This window comes from Coregonus clupeaformis, unplaced genomic scaffold, assembly GCF_020615455.1.
Source record: "Coregonus clupeaformis isolate EN_2021a unplaced genomic scaffold, ASM2061545v1 scaf0934, whole genome shotgun sequence".
Lineage (NCBI taxonomy): Eukaryota > Metazoa > Chordata > Actinopteri > Salmoniformes > Salmonidae > Coregonus > Coregonus clupeaformis.
In genome coordinates this window covers 21546-39583 of record NW_025534388.1, presented here as the reverse complement: position 1 = coordinate 39583, position 18038 = coordinate 21546, and positions in this window count along the sequence as shown.

Here is an 18038-nt window from a genome sequence, read left to right as displayed (position 1 = left end):
CAACAAAGCCTCGTTCACTCATGCTGCCAAACATGCCCTCGTAAAACTGACTATCCTACCGATCCTTGACTTCGGCGATGTCATTTACAAAATAGCCTCCAAGCAAATTGGATGTAGTCTATCACAGTGCCATCCGTTTTGTCACCAAAGCCCCATACACTACCCACCACTGTGACCTGTACGCTCTTGTTGGCTGGTCCTCACTACATATTGGTCACCATAGCAACACCCATCCGTAGTATGCGCTCCAGCAGGTATATCTCACTGGTCATCCCCAAAGCCAACACCTCCTTTGGCCGACATTCCTTCCAGTTCTCTGCTGCCAATGACTGGAACGAACTGCAAAAATCTCTGAAGCTGGAGACTCTTATCTCCCTCACTAACTTTAAGCATCAGTTGTCAGAGCACCTTACCGATCACTGCACCTGTACACAGACCATCTGAAAGTAGCCCAGAAGCCTACTGCTGGAGTATTATTTGTATGTTGGCGGAAGTCCTATTTTTCAGTCGAACTGTAGTGGTGGAGTCACATGTTCTCTATTCTCCATTTTGTCTTGTGACTGTAGGCAGAGAGTCACATGTTGAAATATAACGTTTCGGTCCTCTACCTCCCTGATCTAAAAGGTCCGTAGACTAGAGATAAACATCTAGTTAACTTCGCCTGAACTCTGCAATCGACCATAAACACGTTTCTACAATGAATCAGGTGAGTTTAGATTAATTTAAACGTTTTTATAACGGGTCTTTGTAGCCTGCTTCATGCTTTTACACTGCACGCATTTAATGGTCCTTGACTTTTGGAAAATCATTTGTGTAGTTTAGCTGGTTACTCGTAACCAGTCCGGGGTAAGGATGAACTCGGCAAGGGGGCATCAGAAATGACTAAGGGGGCACAACTATTTTTGCTTGCTGATAACACAGGATGGATAATAATCGAAAGTACAATTGTAGTATCTAGATAATTTTTGCTGATTTTTGCAAATGGTGTCTTAGAGGATGTTGACTCAGCTTGTGGAAGCATCTGGAGAGCATTTCTATAGGGGAACCCTAAAACAGAGGAAGTCTGTTATGTGGAGTCCTGGGATTGGTCTGTCGGGGAAAACACCCATATCAGGTTACATAGGATATATATACTATGGTTTGGGACAAAGGAGGGGGGAACAACATATTAAGAGATTGGGCCGTTGTTCTCCAGATGTCTGCAGAAGTCTGTAAATTGGCGCTGAAATCTTCAAATGTAATAAATAATTATAACGAGGTCATTCCTTGTTCTCACAGCATCTCATTATCGTTTCTCGACACAATTACACTCAATTACTGCTAATCGATAGTACAATTACACACAATGTATTTGCAGCCACGCACGGCTGTCTTGCAGCAAGAATACAGGCTACTGCACCGCTTTACAAACATGGACAATTCATGAATAGCAAGTTATGACAACGCTACACAGCTACATGCACAATACCCAACAATCCAATGCAAAACAGTTGCTAATTACCGTAATAACACTTTCTCATGGCAATACAATGCATTTCCAATCGCGGAAAACAAACAATAATGTACAATGCACTACCAACGACAGGTCTCAGGCAGCCTCTGGAACTGCCGTTCTGCTGCCAACATGGCAGAGTTCATCCCAATTACACATTACACAGGTCTCAGGCAGCCTCTGGAACTGCCGTTCTGCTGCCAACAAGGCAGAGTTCATCCCAGCCTATGCTACCCTCCAGTCCCTCGACACCTTGGCGCTGACAGAAACATGGATTACCACTGAAAACACTGCTACTCCTACTGCTCTCTTCTCGTCTGACCATGTGTTCTCGCATACCCCGAGAGCATCTGGTCAGCGGGGTGGTGGCACAGGAATCCTCATCTCTCCCAAGTGGACATTCTCAATTTTTCCCCTGACCCATCTGTCTATCTCCTCATTTGAATTCCATGCTGTCACAGTCACTAGCCCATTTAAGCTTAATATCCTTGTCATCTATCGCCCTCCAGGTTCCCTTGGAGAGTTCATCAATGAGCTTGACGCCTTGATAAGTTCCTTTCCTGAGGATGGCTCACCCCTCACAGTTCTGGGGGATTTCAACCTCCCTACGTCTACATTTGACTCATTTCTCTCTGCCTCCATCTTTCCACTCCTCTCCTCTTTTGACCTCACCCTCTCACCGTCCCCCCCTACTCACAAGGCAGGCAATACGCTTGACCTCATCTTTACTAGATGCTGTTCTTCTACTAATCTCACTGCAACTCCCCTCCAAGAATACAGGCTACTGCACTGCTTTACAAACATGGACAATTCATAAATAGCAAGTTATGACAACGCTACACAGCTACATGCACAATACCCAACAATCCAATGCAAAACAGTTGTTAACTACCGTAATAACACTTTCTCATGCCAATACAATGCATTTCCAATCGCGGAAAGCAAACAATAATGTACAATGCACTACCAATGACTTATCGGTACAATGCAGCTTGGACGCAGCTACCAAGCTGTCTTCCCACAAGAGTGCCGTCCTACGCTGGTATGATAACAGAGAAATTACTATTCCATAACTACGAGTTGTTTATGGCAACACTATAGATACATCGTTACTCAACCATTGGTCAAGGTCTGCTCACCATCATCAATGTAATGCAAAGCACCTCTTCTACATTATAAAACAATCCGATTATATTATAAACCAAACATTTCCAATCAAAGAAATTAAGCAGTAGACTTGGCTGCAACGCCAATAAAGAAAATCACGTCTACGCCTATTTCTGATGTTTGCCACGCATTTCCAAAAGCTAGCAAATAACAAGGTCTTGGCGGCTGCAGGCCCCTCCTCAGGTTGGTTACCTCCTATGTCACCAGGCTGCAAGACGGTTGCTCAGGTGCCTTTGCTGCTGGGCTCGGCGGCCTTGGCCTCGGTGATTAGCGTTGGCCCAGCGGCCTTGCCTTTGGCCTCTGTGGCTTCTCCCCGCCGCTTTGATCCGATGCTGCCGTTGTGCCCTGTCGAAGCCACTTTCTAATATCCATCATACTATCAGCTACCTACCTAATTGTTAACATTAGCTAAATTCCATCCAGCTGCACGGTGAATGTTTTTTTTTTCTTCGTAGTACGTAACTTTGAAAGTAAACCTAAACAGTCAAATTGACCCCACCCTTCTACTGTGAAGATCATCCTTAATTACTGTGAAGGCCAATCAAAATCTGTTTTTTTCAACCGGTAAAATGTGTTTGACGTACGTATGATACCTGCAAGGGAATTGCATGAATGAAGCACAACAAATGGGTTGAGCATGACGGAGGGGGCAGATTGTGGGACAGAACTTTGAAAGTAAACCTAAACCGTCAAATTGACCCCGCCCATCTACTGGGCTTATTGTGGGACAGAATATGGGCACAATATTCCAACTAAGGGGGCATTGGCCCCTTTTTGCCCCCTGGTGGCGCCAGGCCTGCTCGTAACCTACATTTCTGCCCACAATGTAAAGGCTGACACACTTTGTTTATTCTTTCGTAAAGAACAGAATGTCCCGGCCACCGAACAAAGTGTAACTTGAAGTCAACCTCGTTCGTGATGTCCGAGGAGGTAGGTGTAGGGTGAAGTTTAGCATTTTCCCACTAATAATTAAGGTTAGGATTGTGAGAGGCTAGCTGAGCCTACATCTGTAGGGAGGGAGTGAAGCAAAGTCTAGGCTACACCATCGATGGTTCTGAATTCTCATAATGTCAGTACATTGCTTTATAATCGAATGAGACAAGTAATGTGATGTTTTGTAAAAATGATGATTCATTTGACGGATGACTATCAATGCAAACAAACTCTGTGCAATGTTTGTTCCTTGTTTACTGACAAACCGTACTCTCTAATGACAAACCGTACTCTCTAATGCCAAACCGTACTCTCTAATGCCAAACCGTACTCTCTAATGACAAACCGTACTCTCTAATGACAAACCGTACTCTCTAATGACAAACCGTACTCTCTAATGACAAACCGTACTCTCTAATGCCAAACCGTACTCTCTAATGCCAAACCGTATTCTCTAATGACAAACCATACTCTCTAATGCCAAACCGTACTCTCTAATGCCAAACCGTACTCTCTAATGCCAAACCGTACTCTCTAATGACAAACCGTACTCTCTAATGACAAACCGTACTCTCTAATGCCAAACCGTACTCTCTAATGCCAAACCGTACTCTCTAATGCCAAACCGTATTCTCTAATGACAAACCATACTCTCTAATGCCAAACCGTACTCTCTAATGCCAAACCGTACTCTCTAATGCCAAACCGTACTCTCTAATGACAAACCGTACTCTCTAATGACAAACCGTACTCTCTAATGCCAAACCGTACTCTCTAATGCCAAACCGTACTCTCAAATGCCAAACCGTACTCTCTAATGCCAAACCGTACTCTCTAATGCCAAACCGTACTCTCTAATGCCAAACCGTACTCTCTAATGACAAACCGTACTCTCTAATGTAGTGATTCTTGGTCATTTTCAGTCTGTGATGTCACTACCGTCACTCTTTTCATCAAATTGAGCTTTTCACATGCTCTGATTCCTGGAATTCGGCTGTACACTATTTTCCCCGATCAGCAGCTGTGCTTTTGAACTGTTTCCCTTAGTGCTGTAAAGTTACTATGCAGCTTCCTGTGACTGGTACGTTCTCCCCAGTAGAACCAGTAACCTTCCTGTGACTGGTATGTTCTCCCCAGTAGAACCAGTAACCTTCCTGTGACTGGTACGTTCTCCCCAGTAGAACCAGTAACCTTCCTGTGACTGGTACGTTCTCCCCAGTAGAACCAGTAACCTTCCTGTGACTGGTACGTTCTCCCCAGTATAACCAGTAACCTTCCTGTGACTGGTACGTTCTCCCCAGTAGAACCAGTAACCTTCCTGTGACTGGTACGTTCTCCCCAGTAGAACCAGTAACCTTCCCGTGACTGGTACGTTCTCCCCAGTAGAACCAGTAACCTTCCTGTGACTGGTACGTTCTCCCCAGTAGAACCAGTAACCTTCCTGTGACTGGTACGTTCTCCCCAGTATAACCAGTAACCTTCCTGTGACTGGTACGTTCTCCCCAGTAGAACCAGTAACCTTCCTGTGACTGGTACGTTCTCCCCAGTAGGTAGCTTAGTGGGTAAGAGCGTTGTGCCAGTAACCGAAAGGTCGCTGGTTCTATCCCCAGCCTTAATCTGTCATGCCCGCAAGGCACTACCCTAATTGCTCCTGTAAGTCGCTCTGGATAAGAGCGTCTGCTACTTTAGTAGAACCAGTAACCTTCCCGTGACTCGTTCTCCCCAGTAGAACCAGTAACCTTCCTGTGACTGGTACGTTCTCCCCAGTAGAACCAGTAACCTTCCTGTGACTGGTACGTTCTCCCCAGTAGAACCAGTAACCTTCCTGTGACTGGTACGTTCTCCCCAGTAGAACCAGTAACCTTGGATTTTCACGGGGCCTCCCGAGTGGTTGTTGTGGAAAATCGTCCTTATCCGCATTAAAAAAATAAATAGAGACCAGCTGGTCTGCAGAGCGACTACTCTTCAGCTTCTGTTTGTTTTTAATGGTGCCGTAATCTGACTTCTCCTCCTGTTACTACTCAGTTTTTAGAAACAATAGTGACGTGACCAAACCCTATTTAGTAAAAATAACAGAGCCATTTCAGCCACCTAGGGGTTTTAAACCTTCTTTCCATAGCCCCTATTCAGTCAGTTTATATTCTATCAAAAGTAACGGTTTCCATTTATATTCCCAATACCCCATTCCCTACTGTTTTACTAGGTTTCGCTATGTTTACTCTCCCTCGCGGACACCTACCTGACAATTGTTCCTGATTTTAAAGCAGAACCTGTACAGGGCAGTAAGAGACTGGTCCTCAGCCACTTGGAACCGGCTTGCCTCTGCTACCTACAGTGAGGGGAAAAAGTATTTGATCCCCTGCTGATTTTGTACGTTTGCCCACTGACAAAGACATGATCAGTCTATCATTTTAATGGTAGGTTTATTTGAACAGTGAGAGACAGAATAACAAAAAAAAAATCAGGAAAAACGAATGTCAAAAATGTTATAAATTGATTTACATACTGTGTAACTGAATACAAAACCAACTTTGTTATACATATGATTAGATCGGCTTATTACACCAACATTCATTTATATTATTACACCAACATTCATTTATATTATTACACCAACATTCGTTTATATTAGTACGCCAACATTCATTTATATTATTACACCAACATTCATTTATATTATTACACCAACATTCGTTTATATTAGTACGCCAACATTCATTTATATTATTACGCCAACATTAATTTATATTATTACACCAACATTCATTTGTATTATTACACCAACATTCATTTATATTATTACGTCAACATTCATTTAAATTATTACACCAACATTCATTTATATTATTACACCAACATTCATTTATATTATTACGCCAACATTCATTTATATTATTACACCAACATTCATTTATATTATTACACCAACATTCATTTATATTATTACACCAACATTAATTTATATTATTACGTTAATATTCATTTATATTATAACACCAGCATTCATTTATATTATTACGCCAACATTCATTTATATTAGTACGCCAACATTCATTTATATTATTACACCAAAATTCATTTATATTATAACGCCAACATTCATCTATATTATTACGCCAGCATTCATATATATTATTACGCCAGCATTCATTTATATTATTACGTCAGCATTCATTTATATTATTACGGCAACATTCATTAATATTATTACACCAACATTCATTAAAATTATTACACCAACATTCATTTAAATTATTACACCAACATTCATTTATATTATTACACCAACATTCATTTATATTATTACACAACATTCATTAATGTTATTACACCAACATTCATTTATATTATTACGCCAACATTCATTTATATTATTACGCCAACATTCATTTATATTATTACACCAACATTCATTTAAATTATTACACCAACATTCATTTATATTATTACACCAACATTCATTTAAATTATTACACCAACATTCATTTATATTATTACACCAACATTCATTTATATTATTACATCAACATTCATTTATATTATTACGCCAACATTCATTAATATTATTACACCAACATTCATTTATATTATTACACCAACATTCATTTAAATTATTACACCAACATTCATTTATTTTATTACACCAACATTCATTCATATTATTACACCAACATTCATTCATATTATTACACCAACATTCATTATATTATATCATTTTTAACATGATCATCTAAATATGGTCAGCGCAGCACGTTCATTAATGAATAACTTCATGACTTCCAATGGAGTACCACAGTATGAGCCATAATACCCATAAAACCTAACCTAACCTAGGATAGTGTCTCAGATCTGGAGCAAGCCCTATTAAACAACCTCGTCTCAAAACCTGAATGTGAATACCTTTGCTGCAAATGTGCCATAAGTCCGTGCCTGTACATTTTGCCTAAATTACACAAACCTAAAACACAACAAGGCAATTATCCAGGCAGACATTTACGTCATTTAGCAGACGCTCTTATCCAGAGCGACTTACAGTTATTCTTTTTTTAAATTTTTTATACGGGCCCCCCATGGGACTCGAACCCACAACCCTGGCGTTGCAAACACCGTGCTCTACCAACTGAGCTACCTCACTGCCAGTGGTTGCAGGAATAGACTCAATGCTAGAGTCATTGTCGAGCTTTGTAGACTCTTTTATTAAATCTCATGTGCAAAAAGCATTGCCATCATATGTGAAAGACTCTATAGACTTCATAAACAAGATCTCACCAATAAGGGGATTAACAGAAGACTGTATTTTGGTCACATTAGATGTGGAGAGTCTGTATAGCAGCATTCCCTACACCAGGGCTGGCAGCCTTAGCTCACTACTTGAGAGACCGAGAAACTGACAAACACCCACCTACAAACTTTATTCTAGAGCTGGCTGAATGTGTTTTGACATAATTTATAACTATTTAAGGTTTGATGACGAATACGACCTCCAAACGAATGGAACATGGATGGGCTCCACGTTCGCTCCAAGCTATTCTAACCTTTATGTGGGGCTATTTGAAAATCGTTTTTGTTAACAATGAAATACCATTGTTGAATAAAACCCTGAAGTGGTATCGATATATTGACGACATTTTTTGCATATGGGGAGGAACGGCAGAAGAGCAGTCAGACTGTATGGCATTACTCAATGACATTGACCCTAATCTCAAAATTCACTATTGAATGTGACACTAAACATGTTCATTACCTCGAGCAAAGTGTGAGATGCTGTCAAGAAACAATGGCATGTTTTATCATCGGACCCAGCTCTGCCAGCTGAATTTAAGAAACCACCACTTATTGAACATAGGAGAGGTTGCAATTTACGCGACGTGTTGGTCGATGCCAACTGCCAGCCACAAAAGAAAATGAGCCAGGCTCGTTTACGCCCTCTTCCGAACGGCAGCTATCAAATCAAATCCAATCTAATTTTATTTGTCACATACACGTGTTTAGCAGATGTTATAGTGGGTGTAGCGAAATGCTTGTGCTTCTAGCTCCGACAGTGCAGTAATATCTAACAATTTCACAACATATACCCAATACACACAAAACTAGTAAGGAATGGGATTTAAGAATATATACATATATGGACAAGCAATGACAGAGCGGCATGGACTAAGATACAGTAGAATATTATAGAATAGAATGCAGTATATACATTTGAGATGAGTAGTGCAAGATATGTAAACATTATTAAAGTGACTAGTGTTCCATTTCTTAAAGTGGCCAGTGATTTCAATAGGCAGCAGCAGCCCCTAATGTGCTAGTGACGGCTATTTAACAGTCTGATGGCCTTGAGATAGAAGCTGTTTTTCATTCTCTCAGTCCCAGCTTTGATGCACCTGTACTGACCTCGCCTTCTGGATGATAGCGGGGTGAACAGGCCGTGGCACGGGCGGTTGATGTCCTTGATGACCTTTTTGACCTTCCTGTGACATCGGGTGCTGTAAGTGTCTTGGAGGGCGGGTAGTTTGCCCCCCGGTAATGCCTTCGGCAGACCCTCTGGAGAGCCCTGCGGTTGCGGGCGGTGCAGTTGCCGTACCAGGCGGTGATACAGCCCGACAGGATGCTCTCAATGGTGCAAGCTAATAATGTAAAAAATAATACATAAGAGTTGGATGACCATTGAAATAAATGTTTCACAGTCAGAGCTTGTTTTTCCGAGCTACTTTAAAGGGGCAATCTGCAATTGCTACATCCAATTTCAAACTTTTAAACTAATTATATATACCCATTGACTCTTTTAAGAATGTAACTTGTAAATAATATGCCCAATGAGCTTTGTTCAACTGTCGTCCCTCATCAGAACCCAACAAGCCTGTTTAACTCCATTGTTTGTAAACAATGTAAACAAGGTTCGCCTGAAAACATGAATAAACTAGAATTGAAATATCACGGATGTTCAGTTCTTGCGTCCCATAGCAGTATGAATTTGAGAGGTGTTGTATTTCTCCAGCCTCAGATTTTACCAAATCGGGTGGGGTGCGGATTATTTTTAACACATACTTTATCTATTTCTTTAGGTAAAACTTTTTTTTATTTTCTTAAAAACTGAATTGTTGGTTAAGGGCTTGTAAGGAAGCATTTCACTGTAAGGTCTACACCGGTTGTATTCGGCGCATGTGGCAAATACAATTAAATTTTATTACCTTTTCTAACAGGGTATTTTCTAACAGGGTATTTTCAACAGGGTTTATTCATAACAGGCTCTGTCGTAGCCGGCCGCGACCGGGAGACCCATGTGGCGGCGCACAATTGGCCCAGCGTTGTCCAGGGTAGGGGAGGGAATGGCCGGCAGGGATGTAGCTCAGTTGGTAGTGCATGGTGTTTGCAACGCCAGGGTTGTGGGTTCGATTCCCATGGGGGGTATGACATTTTTTTTTTTTTTTATAATGTATGCACTAACTGTAAGTCGCTCTGGATAAGAGCGTCTGCTAAATGACAAAAAAATAAAAAATAATAACACGATTTATTCATAACAGGGTTTATTCATAACAGGGTTGATTCATAATGTACAAATCCCTATTCAGCTTCTACATCTGCGTAGAGGAAAGTATTATCTGTAAGAAGTAAGAGAACTGGTTATTTACCAATTATTTGTTTACATTGGGCCTCATACACCAACCGTTCTTACGAAGTAATGTGTTCTTAAACCCCACTTACGCACTTTTTAACGAAGATTCTGACATTCACTCATGTTTTCTCATCTTGGATTTGTTCTTAGCTAAGAACAAAATCCACGCACACTCAAGAGCATTCTTACGCACATTTGAGTGATGACAGTTTGCTCCAAATAATTGGTTTCTGCATTTCATTTAATTCTACAGTCGTTTACAATGATAGTATTTTACTGTAATGTATTTCTGATAATTTGTTGAAAAATAAATCATAGTATGCAAAGAAACCCTAACACTGCAATTTACATCAGCAATTAAGCTGATTAAATCCTGCGTTATGTGGTGATTGATCGCGCTATTTATAGGGCTTAAAATGGGCCTGTTTCTGCACATCAGTCATGCTATCCAAATGGCGCATCTATTGCTGCTTGACGAACATTGCCGAGCGTGCTCTGAGAAGGGAACACATCTTTGAGGATCACGTTGATTTATTTGCAGAGACTGACGAGTACTTTGATCGGACGGTTTAGGCTTCCAAGACACGTTTTAATGGAGCTGTGTGATACTTTGGAGCCAGCGCTACGAAGCCATACCCAACGGTCCAATCCCGTACCCGCCTCATGTGCAGGTACTCTCCACCTGGGGATTTTTAGCCTCTGGGACATTTCAGCGGGAGTTAGCAGACCGGGTGGGCATATCACAGCCATCCATCAGCCGCGCTCTCCCACGAGTTGTGGATGGAATAAATCAACTGGCCACACAATATATTTTATTCCCCTACACAGCGCAACAACAGCTGCCGGTCAAGAGAGGGTTCTACTCTATTGCGGGTCTGCACAACGTAATCGGGGCAATAGACTGCACTCGCGTGCGCATTAAGGCGCTCTCACCAGACCCGTACCCGTACCTCAACCGCAAGCAATATCACTCAATCAATGTACAAGTCATCAAGCGGCTCCGACAACCATCTCTTGAACGTGGTCTCCCGCTTCCCAGGAGGTGCACATGACTCTTATATATTTTGCAGAACAGTTCTGTGGGAATGCGCCTGGAACAAGGAGCTGCTGGAGACGCATGGCTCATTGGTAAGCACCGTTCAGTCATTTCAAATTGTTGGTTTAAAAAAAGTGGGTTTCTTGATTAATTACTTGTTTCATTAGGAGAATCGGACGGTATGCCCTTGCGCCCTGGCTAATGACGCCACTAACAAACCCTCAGACGCACCAAGAGGCCTCTTATAACCAGAGGCACGCAGGCACCCGCTCCAGCATTGAGCGAACCATTGGTATTCTGAAGGGACGCTGGCTGTGTTTGGACACAGCAGGTGGGAAGCTGCTTTTCAAGCCAGGGAAGGTGAGGAGGACTACTTGTTTTATTCAGGTTTGAAAAATGGAGAACATGTTGTAGGATAATCTAATTCCAACAATTCATTTTGTTGAGTTTTTCTAGCTTTTGATCATCTTTACAGTGTTTTTTAGGTTTGCAGAATAATCATGGCCTGTTGTGTGTTCCACAACATTGCTGTGAAGCGTGGCGTTCCACTTCTACTTCCGCCACCACACCAGGATGTGCGTCCTGACCCCATTGCTGGGACCAGACAACCGACTTGGCGTGGAAGTCAGACAACAAATCATTTCTCGTTTTTGATTTGTTTTGTCCTTTAAGTACCACAAATTAAACACATGAAATGACACAGGTTTCAGTGCGCGTTCTTTATATTTTTTAAAAATGTGTGTTTATGTCTTTGAGTGTTTCTGATATTGTGGCCAGAGTAGAAGCGATTTCACAGAGACTTCGCGCAATCCGCACCTGGTTATCCAAAACCTCATCGAAGATGACACGTGCAGTTGGACATTTTACATTTACATTTTAGTCATTTAGCAGACGCTCTTATCCAGAGCAATTAGGGTTAGGTGCCTTGCTCAAGGGCACATCGACAGATTTTTTACCTAGTTGGCTTGGGGATTAGAACCAGCGACCTTTCGGTTACTGGCACAACGCTCTTAACCACTAAGCTACCTGAAGATGGTGTTGTATATGGAGATTATGTCTGTGCTAAATGTTTTTCATGAAGAAATGGAATGTTGGTTGTTCAGGTCCGAGGGGGGAGGTTTTATGATCTTATTTGAAATGTGCCGTTTGGAGGGTGACGCCCCAGGGGAGACTGGTGATTGGCCAGAAGAGGTAGCCCCTGTCTTCTTGTCATTGTTTATAAGTAGGACCTGAACGAAGGATACGTCAGGAGCATTCAGATTAAATTGGAACGATGCTACTCCAGACAACGCGTGTCTGTAATTTATGCTGTAACCTCGTGATATGAATAAAAACCTCTGAAAATAGGTGCAGCCTAAAACAGACTCTTTGTGGACAGCAATAATGGCCAGCATTCTCCCGATACTACAATGGCCTTGGAGGATATGAAGCTGTTGAGATAGGGCCCTGGTCAGTGTCCAGTTGCTCCGCTGATGACCTGAGTGCCTTCTCACCAATAATGGCCCCAATGCGCTGGTCAATCTCAGATACCTCAGGGCCTGCATGCCCCCCTCCAGTTTAAGCATATGTCTCTTATGTTTGCCAATGGATTTTTTGGTCTCTGATTTTAAATCAAACCATTTATTTTTTACATCTTCAAACGAGCGACGTTTTCCAATAAAACAGAGTTCCCGGAATCCGTGATCTCCTTCCATGCCTCCGTTTTGTTGGTGGCTTTAAAACCACTGGAAACACTACTAAATATTGTGCCTTGTTTGGCATTTTACCTGTTGCAGTAGAATTTCTATTTCAGAATTACTGAAGTTCTTTTTTCGTTTGGTGATCGGTGGACCACCACCGTCTGTGCGTCTTTTGGACATTATCCAACTTTTTTCGCACACGGCCCTGAAGTGTCATGTCCTTATATGGGAATTTCCGGGGTGTTTTCTTATGCTAATTAGGAACAACTGGAACACCCTTTCAATTACGAAGACGTGGGATTCGTCCATCCTAAGGAGACAGGTGCGAACAATTCTGTTGATTAAGAACATGTCATGAAACCGACTTAGACTTTTCTTAGGGAGTTTATTAAAGAACAAAGTTTAGAAAATTCTTAGGTAGATATTGATGAACGAGGCCCATGGTTTGCCAGAATATAGTTTTTGTTCAACTGTGTTACCCACTCCAGTCAGCAGATGGCGATGTGAGTCTTTCAGGTGATGATTATTGCGTGACGTATATTCTAGTGGACGGGACGGGATGCTTTTTCAACAACAGCAATTCGACCACTTCGGTAGCGTACTAGCCAACATAAAACCAAAATATTGAAGGTCTTTAGACCATTTTTGTGTATATTAACATCAGTGTTTTAAACACACTGTCTGTGTATTTACCAGTTACTCCATTTGATTTAATATTTACGTTATTTACGTTAAGCAAGGCACCTAACCCTAATTGTTCCCGTAAGTCGCTCTGGATAAGAGCGTCTGCTAAATGATTCAAATGTAAATGTAAATTAGTTATCTGGCCTCCTGTAGCTCAGTTGGGAGAGCATGGCGCTTGCAACGCCAGGATTGTGGGTTCGATTCCGACGGGGTGCCAGTATGAAAAATGTATGCACTCACTAACTGTAAGTCGCTCTGGATAAGAGCGTCTGCTAAATGACTATAAATGTAAAAGAAATCTGTCTAACTAACACTAGGCTAATGCAAACTAGCTAGCTAACATCCCCGACCATGTGCTCACTAAGCTACTCTCCTCCTCCTAAAGAAGAGGAGGTCTGCTGGACGGAGAAAGAAGCCCTCGTGAAAGAGGAGGAGGAAGAGGAGGCTGTTACAGTTAAACAAGAAGTAGAGGATGAAGCTGTTACAGTGAAAGAAGAGGAAGAAATTACAGTGAAAGAAGAGGAAGGAGGTTTCAGGGTGAAAGAGGAAGAGGCAGTTTTTGGAGTGAAGGAGAAGGGGGAGATTACTGTCACATTGGAGGAAGAAGAGGAGACTGGAGAGCTGATTAACACCAGTAAGTAGTATTTTAAAAACAGTGGCACAAACTCTGTAGTTGTTGAACTTATGTGTCGTCTTACAGACAGTTCAGCAAAGCATTATATAGACAGAAATGATTGCATGCATGCAAGGCCCATTGCGACCCAAACGACCAAAAACCTAATCCTACTCATTTAAATATCATAAAAGCATTAAGACAAATTCAAGTTATGAAGAGTATTTTCGAAGCTATTCTAATGAAGTGTTTAATATCCTAAATGTGTAGCTTTAAATAGGAATAATTAAGAATGTCAGAGTCAATGCTATTCTCAATCACATTTATTTTGAATGACAAATATTTTAGATCACAAGAAGTTAAACTGAGCAAACAGCACATCATTTTCAAGATACCAACAGTTGCTTCAGTAAAACTCTGAAGAATACATCTCAGAATAAACTCAATGTGGTGAATGCACAAGCTAAGATCTGATGCATCAATATCCATCCCATCCACAACAGTTATGGATGTTACGGATATCGTAACGCTGAAAAACCATCCTGACAATGAAAACAGAGAAACCAATTATAGACCACATAAAACCTTGATGAAAGTTAGCTTTAGAGAGAAATGTTCAAGATTATACGATGTTTTACAAAACCTTTTCCTAAAAAACTTAATGGATGTTGCCTGTCTATCCCAGTGATCCCCCTATCGTTACAAGACTGTCGAACACGCAAACAAAACCCAAGACTCTTCAATATGGTCTTCATTGCTTCATTAACATCTGATCTTCATAACTAATACTGGGAGACAGCTGTAAGTGGAAGAACCAGCTCTGTAAGCCCTTTGTAAAAACTTTGAAATATGATTGAATGAAAAGCCTTTTTTTTTGACTTGGCTTCCTACTCTGTAATTCTCAGGACATTTAATCCATACCCAGTCCTCCTTTAATACTCCATAATGTTTTAATCATTAGATGCTACAGTCCTCCTTTAAAACTACATAATGTTTCATCATTAGATGCTACAGTCCTCCTTTAAGACTCCATAATGTTTCATCATTAGATGCTACAGTCCTCCTTTAAGACTCCATAATGTTTCATCAAATCAAATCAAATTGTATTTGCCACATGTGGCGAATACAACAGGTGTAGACCTTACAGTGAAATGTTTACTTACAAGCACTTAACCAACAATGCAGTTTTTTTTTAAAGTGTTAAAAAAAAAAAAGTAAAGCAAATAACTAAAGAGCAGCAGTAAAATAAAAGAACAGTAGGGAGGCTATATACAGGGGGTACCGGTACAGAGTCAATGGGAAATAACAGTAGGGAGGCTATATACAGGGGGTACCGGTACAGAGTCAATGTGTGACTATGCATAAATCATTAACAGAGTAGCAGCAGCGTAAAAAGATGGGGTGGGGGGGGGCAGTGCAAATAGTCCAGGTAGCCATGATTAGCTGTTCAGGAGTCTTATGGCTTGGGGGTAGAAGCTGTTGAGAAGTCTTTTGGACCTAGACTTGGTGCTCCGGTACCGCTTGCCGTGAGGTAGCAGAGAGAACAGTCTATGACTAGGGTGGCTGGAGTCTTTGACAATTATTAGGGCCTTCCTCTGACACCGCCTGGTATAGAGGTCCTGGATGGCAGGAAGCTTGACCCCAGTGATGTACTGGGACGTACGCACTACCCTCTGTAGTGCCTTGCGGTCGGAGGCCGAGCAGTTGCCATACCAGGCGGTGATGCAACCAGTCAGGATGCTCTCGATGGTGCAGCTGTATAACTTTTTGAGGATCTGAGGACCCATGCCAAATCTTTTCAGTCTCCTGAGGGGGAATAGGCTTTGTCGTGCCCTCTTCACGACTGTCTTTGTGTGTTTGGACCATGATAGTTTGTTGGTGATGTGGACACCAAGGAACTTGAAGCTCTCAACCTGTTCTGTAGGTGCTACTCCACAATGTTTCATCTGTAGGTGAAGCCTCCTTTAAAACTCCATAATGTTTCATCTGTAGGTGAAGCCTGCTTTAAAACTCCATAATGTTTCATCTGTAGGTGAAGCCTCCTTTAAGACTCCATAATGTTTCATCTGTAGGTGAAGCCTCCTTTAAGACTCCTATAAGACTCCATAATGTTTCATCTGTAGGTGAAGCCTCCTTTAAGACTCCATAATGTTTCATCTGTAGGTGAAGCCTCCTTTAAGACTCCACAATGTTTCATCTGTAGGTGAAGCCTCCTTTAAGACTCCACAATGTTTCATCATTAGATGCTACAGTCCTACTTTAAGACTCCATAATGTTTCATCTGTAGGTGAAGCCTCATTTAAGACTCCATAATGTTTCATCATTAGATGCTACAGTCCTCCTTTAAGACTCTATAATGTTTCATCTGTAGGTGAAGCCTCCTTTAAGACTCCATAATGTTTCATCTGTAGGTGAAGCCTCCTTTAAGACTCCACAATGTTTCATCTGTAGGTGAAGCCTTCTTTAAGACTCCATAATGTTTCATCTGTAGGTGCTACAAAAGCAAAAATTGAAAGATGAGAATTGTTTTCATATTAATCTTTACTGCTTGCTCTGTAATATGATTAGTGTTTTGATTTCAATTAAACATTTCTTACATAAATGTATTAATATTGAAAAATATAAACATTAATATTGAAAATATTCAATATTATTTGTCTAATTTGTCAATATATTGTTGAGCATAATATACTCTATGGACATATCAGTTCCAGCGTGGGATCTCTGCTTCTTTTAGTGATATGATCCATTTGTTAAGCATTACCAACATAATTAATGTAAAAATGTATTTAAATAGTTTGCCCTCTGCTGGTAATTTGCAGGTCAAAGGAGAGCTGTGATTGGTTACATTTCCTACTTTGCCAATTTATCTGTATATAATGGGCCATAACATTAAAACTAGTAGAGATCCCGCTCTGAAACTTTGATGCAAAACCCACCACCACCACTGTTGTTAAAATCTTTCTCTGAGCAATTGTATGAGTATGTAATTTCCCAAATGTTTTGTGGATACAATATACAGGTAACACTTGAGTCAATGAGGGATACAACGTATATTGAAAGCAGGTGCTTCCACACAGGTGTGGTTCCTGAGTTAATTAAGCAATTAACATCCAGTCATGCTTAGGGTCTTGTATAAAAATGCCCAGTTGACCATTATCTTGGCTACCATGGCTATAAGAAGAGATCTCAGAGACTTTGAAAGAGGTGTCTCAAAGGAGCATAGGGGGTTTAAAGGGAGTTTGTGTCTCAGTCACTGGATCTCAACCCAATTTAACCCGTATGGGAGATTCTGGAGCGGCGCCTGAGACAGCGTTTTCCACCACCATCAACAAAACATAAAATGATTGAATTTCTCATCAAGGAATTGTGTCGCATCCCTCCAATAGAGCTCCAGAAACATGCAGAATCTATGCAAAGACACATTGAAGCTGTTGTGGGGTCCGAACGACCAAGACACTTTATGCTGGGGGTTTCCTTTATTTTGGCAGTTACATCACTTTATGTTGGGGATTCCTTTATCTTGGCAGGTATGACACTTTGTGTTGGGGATTCCTTACAGAGTCTGATTAACTTGTGGAAACCATTTTTCTGTCTCTGTTTGTAGCATGAATAAAGTTAGATGTATCGCGAGCCAGCGCTAACTAGCGTTAGTGAAATGACTGGACGTCTACAGGTATTCTATGCTACTGTTACTTGTAGACTTCTAGTCTTTGCGCTAACACTAGGGACCAGAATCTCTCAGTATCTGTAAGATGTTTGCCATCATAGAGTGGGCCTCCCAACAAAACATTATTAACAGTGGATCAAATGCAGCCTAT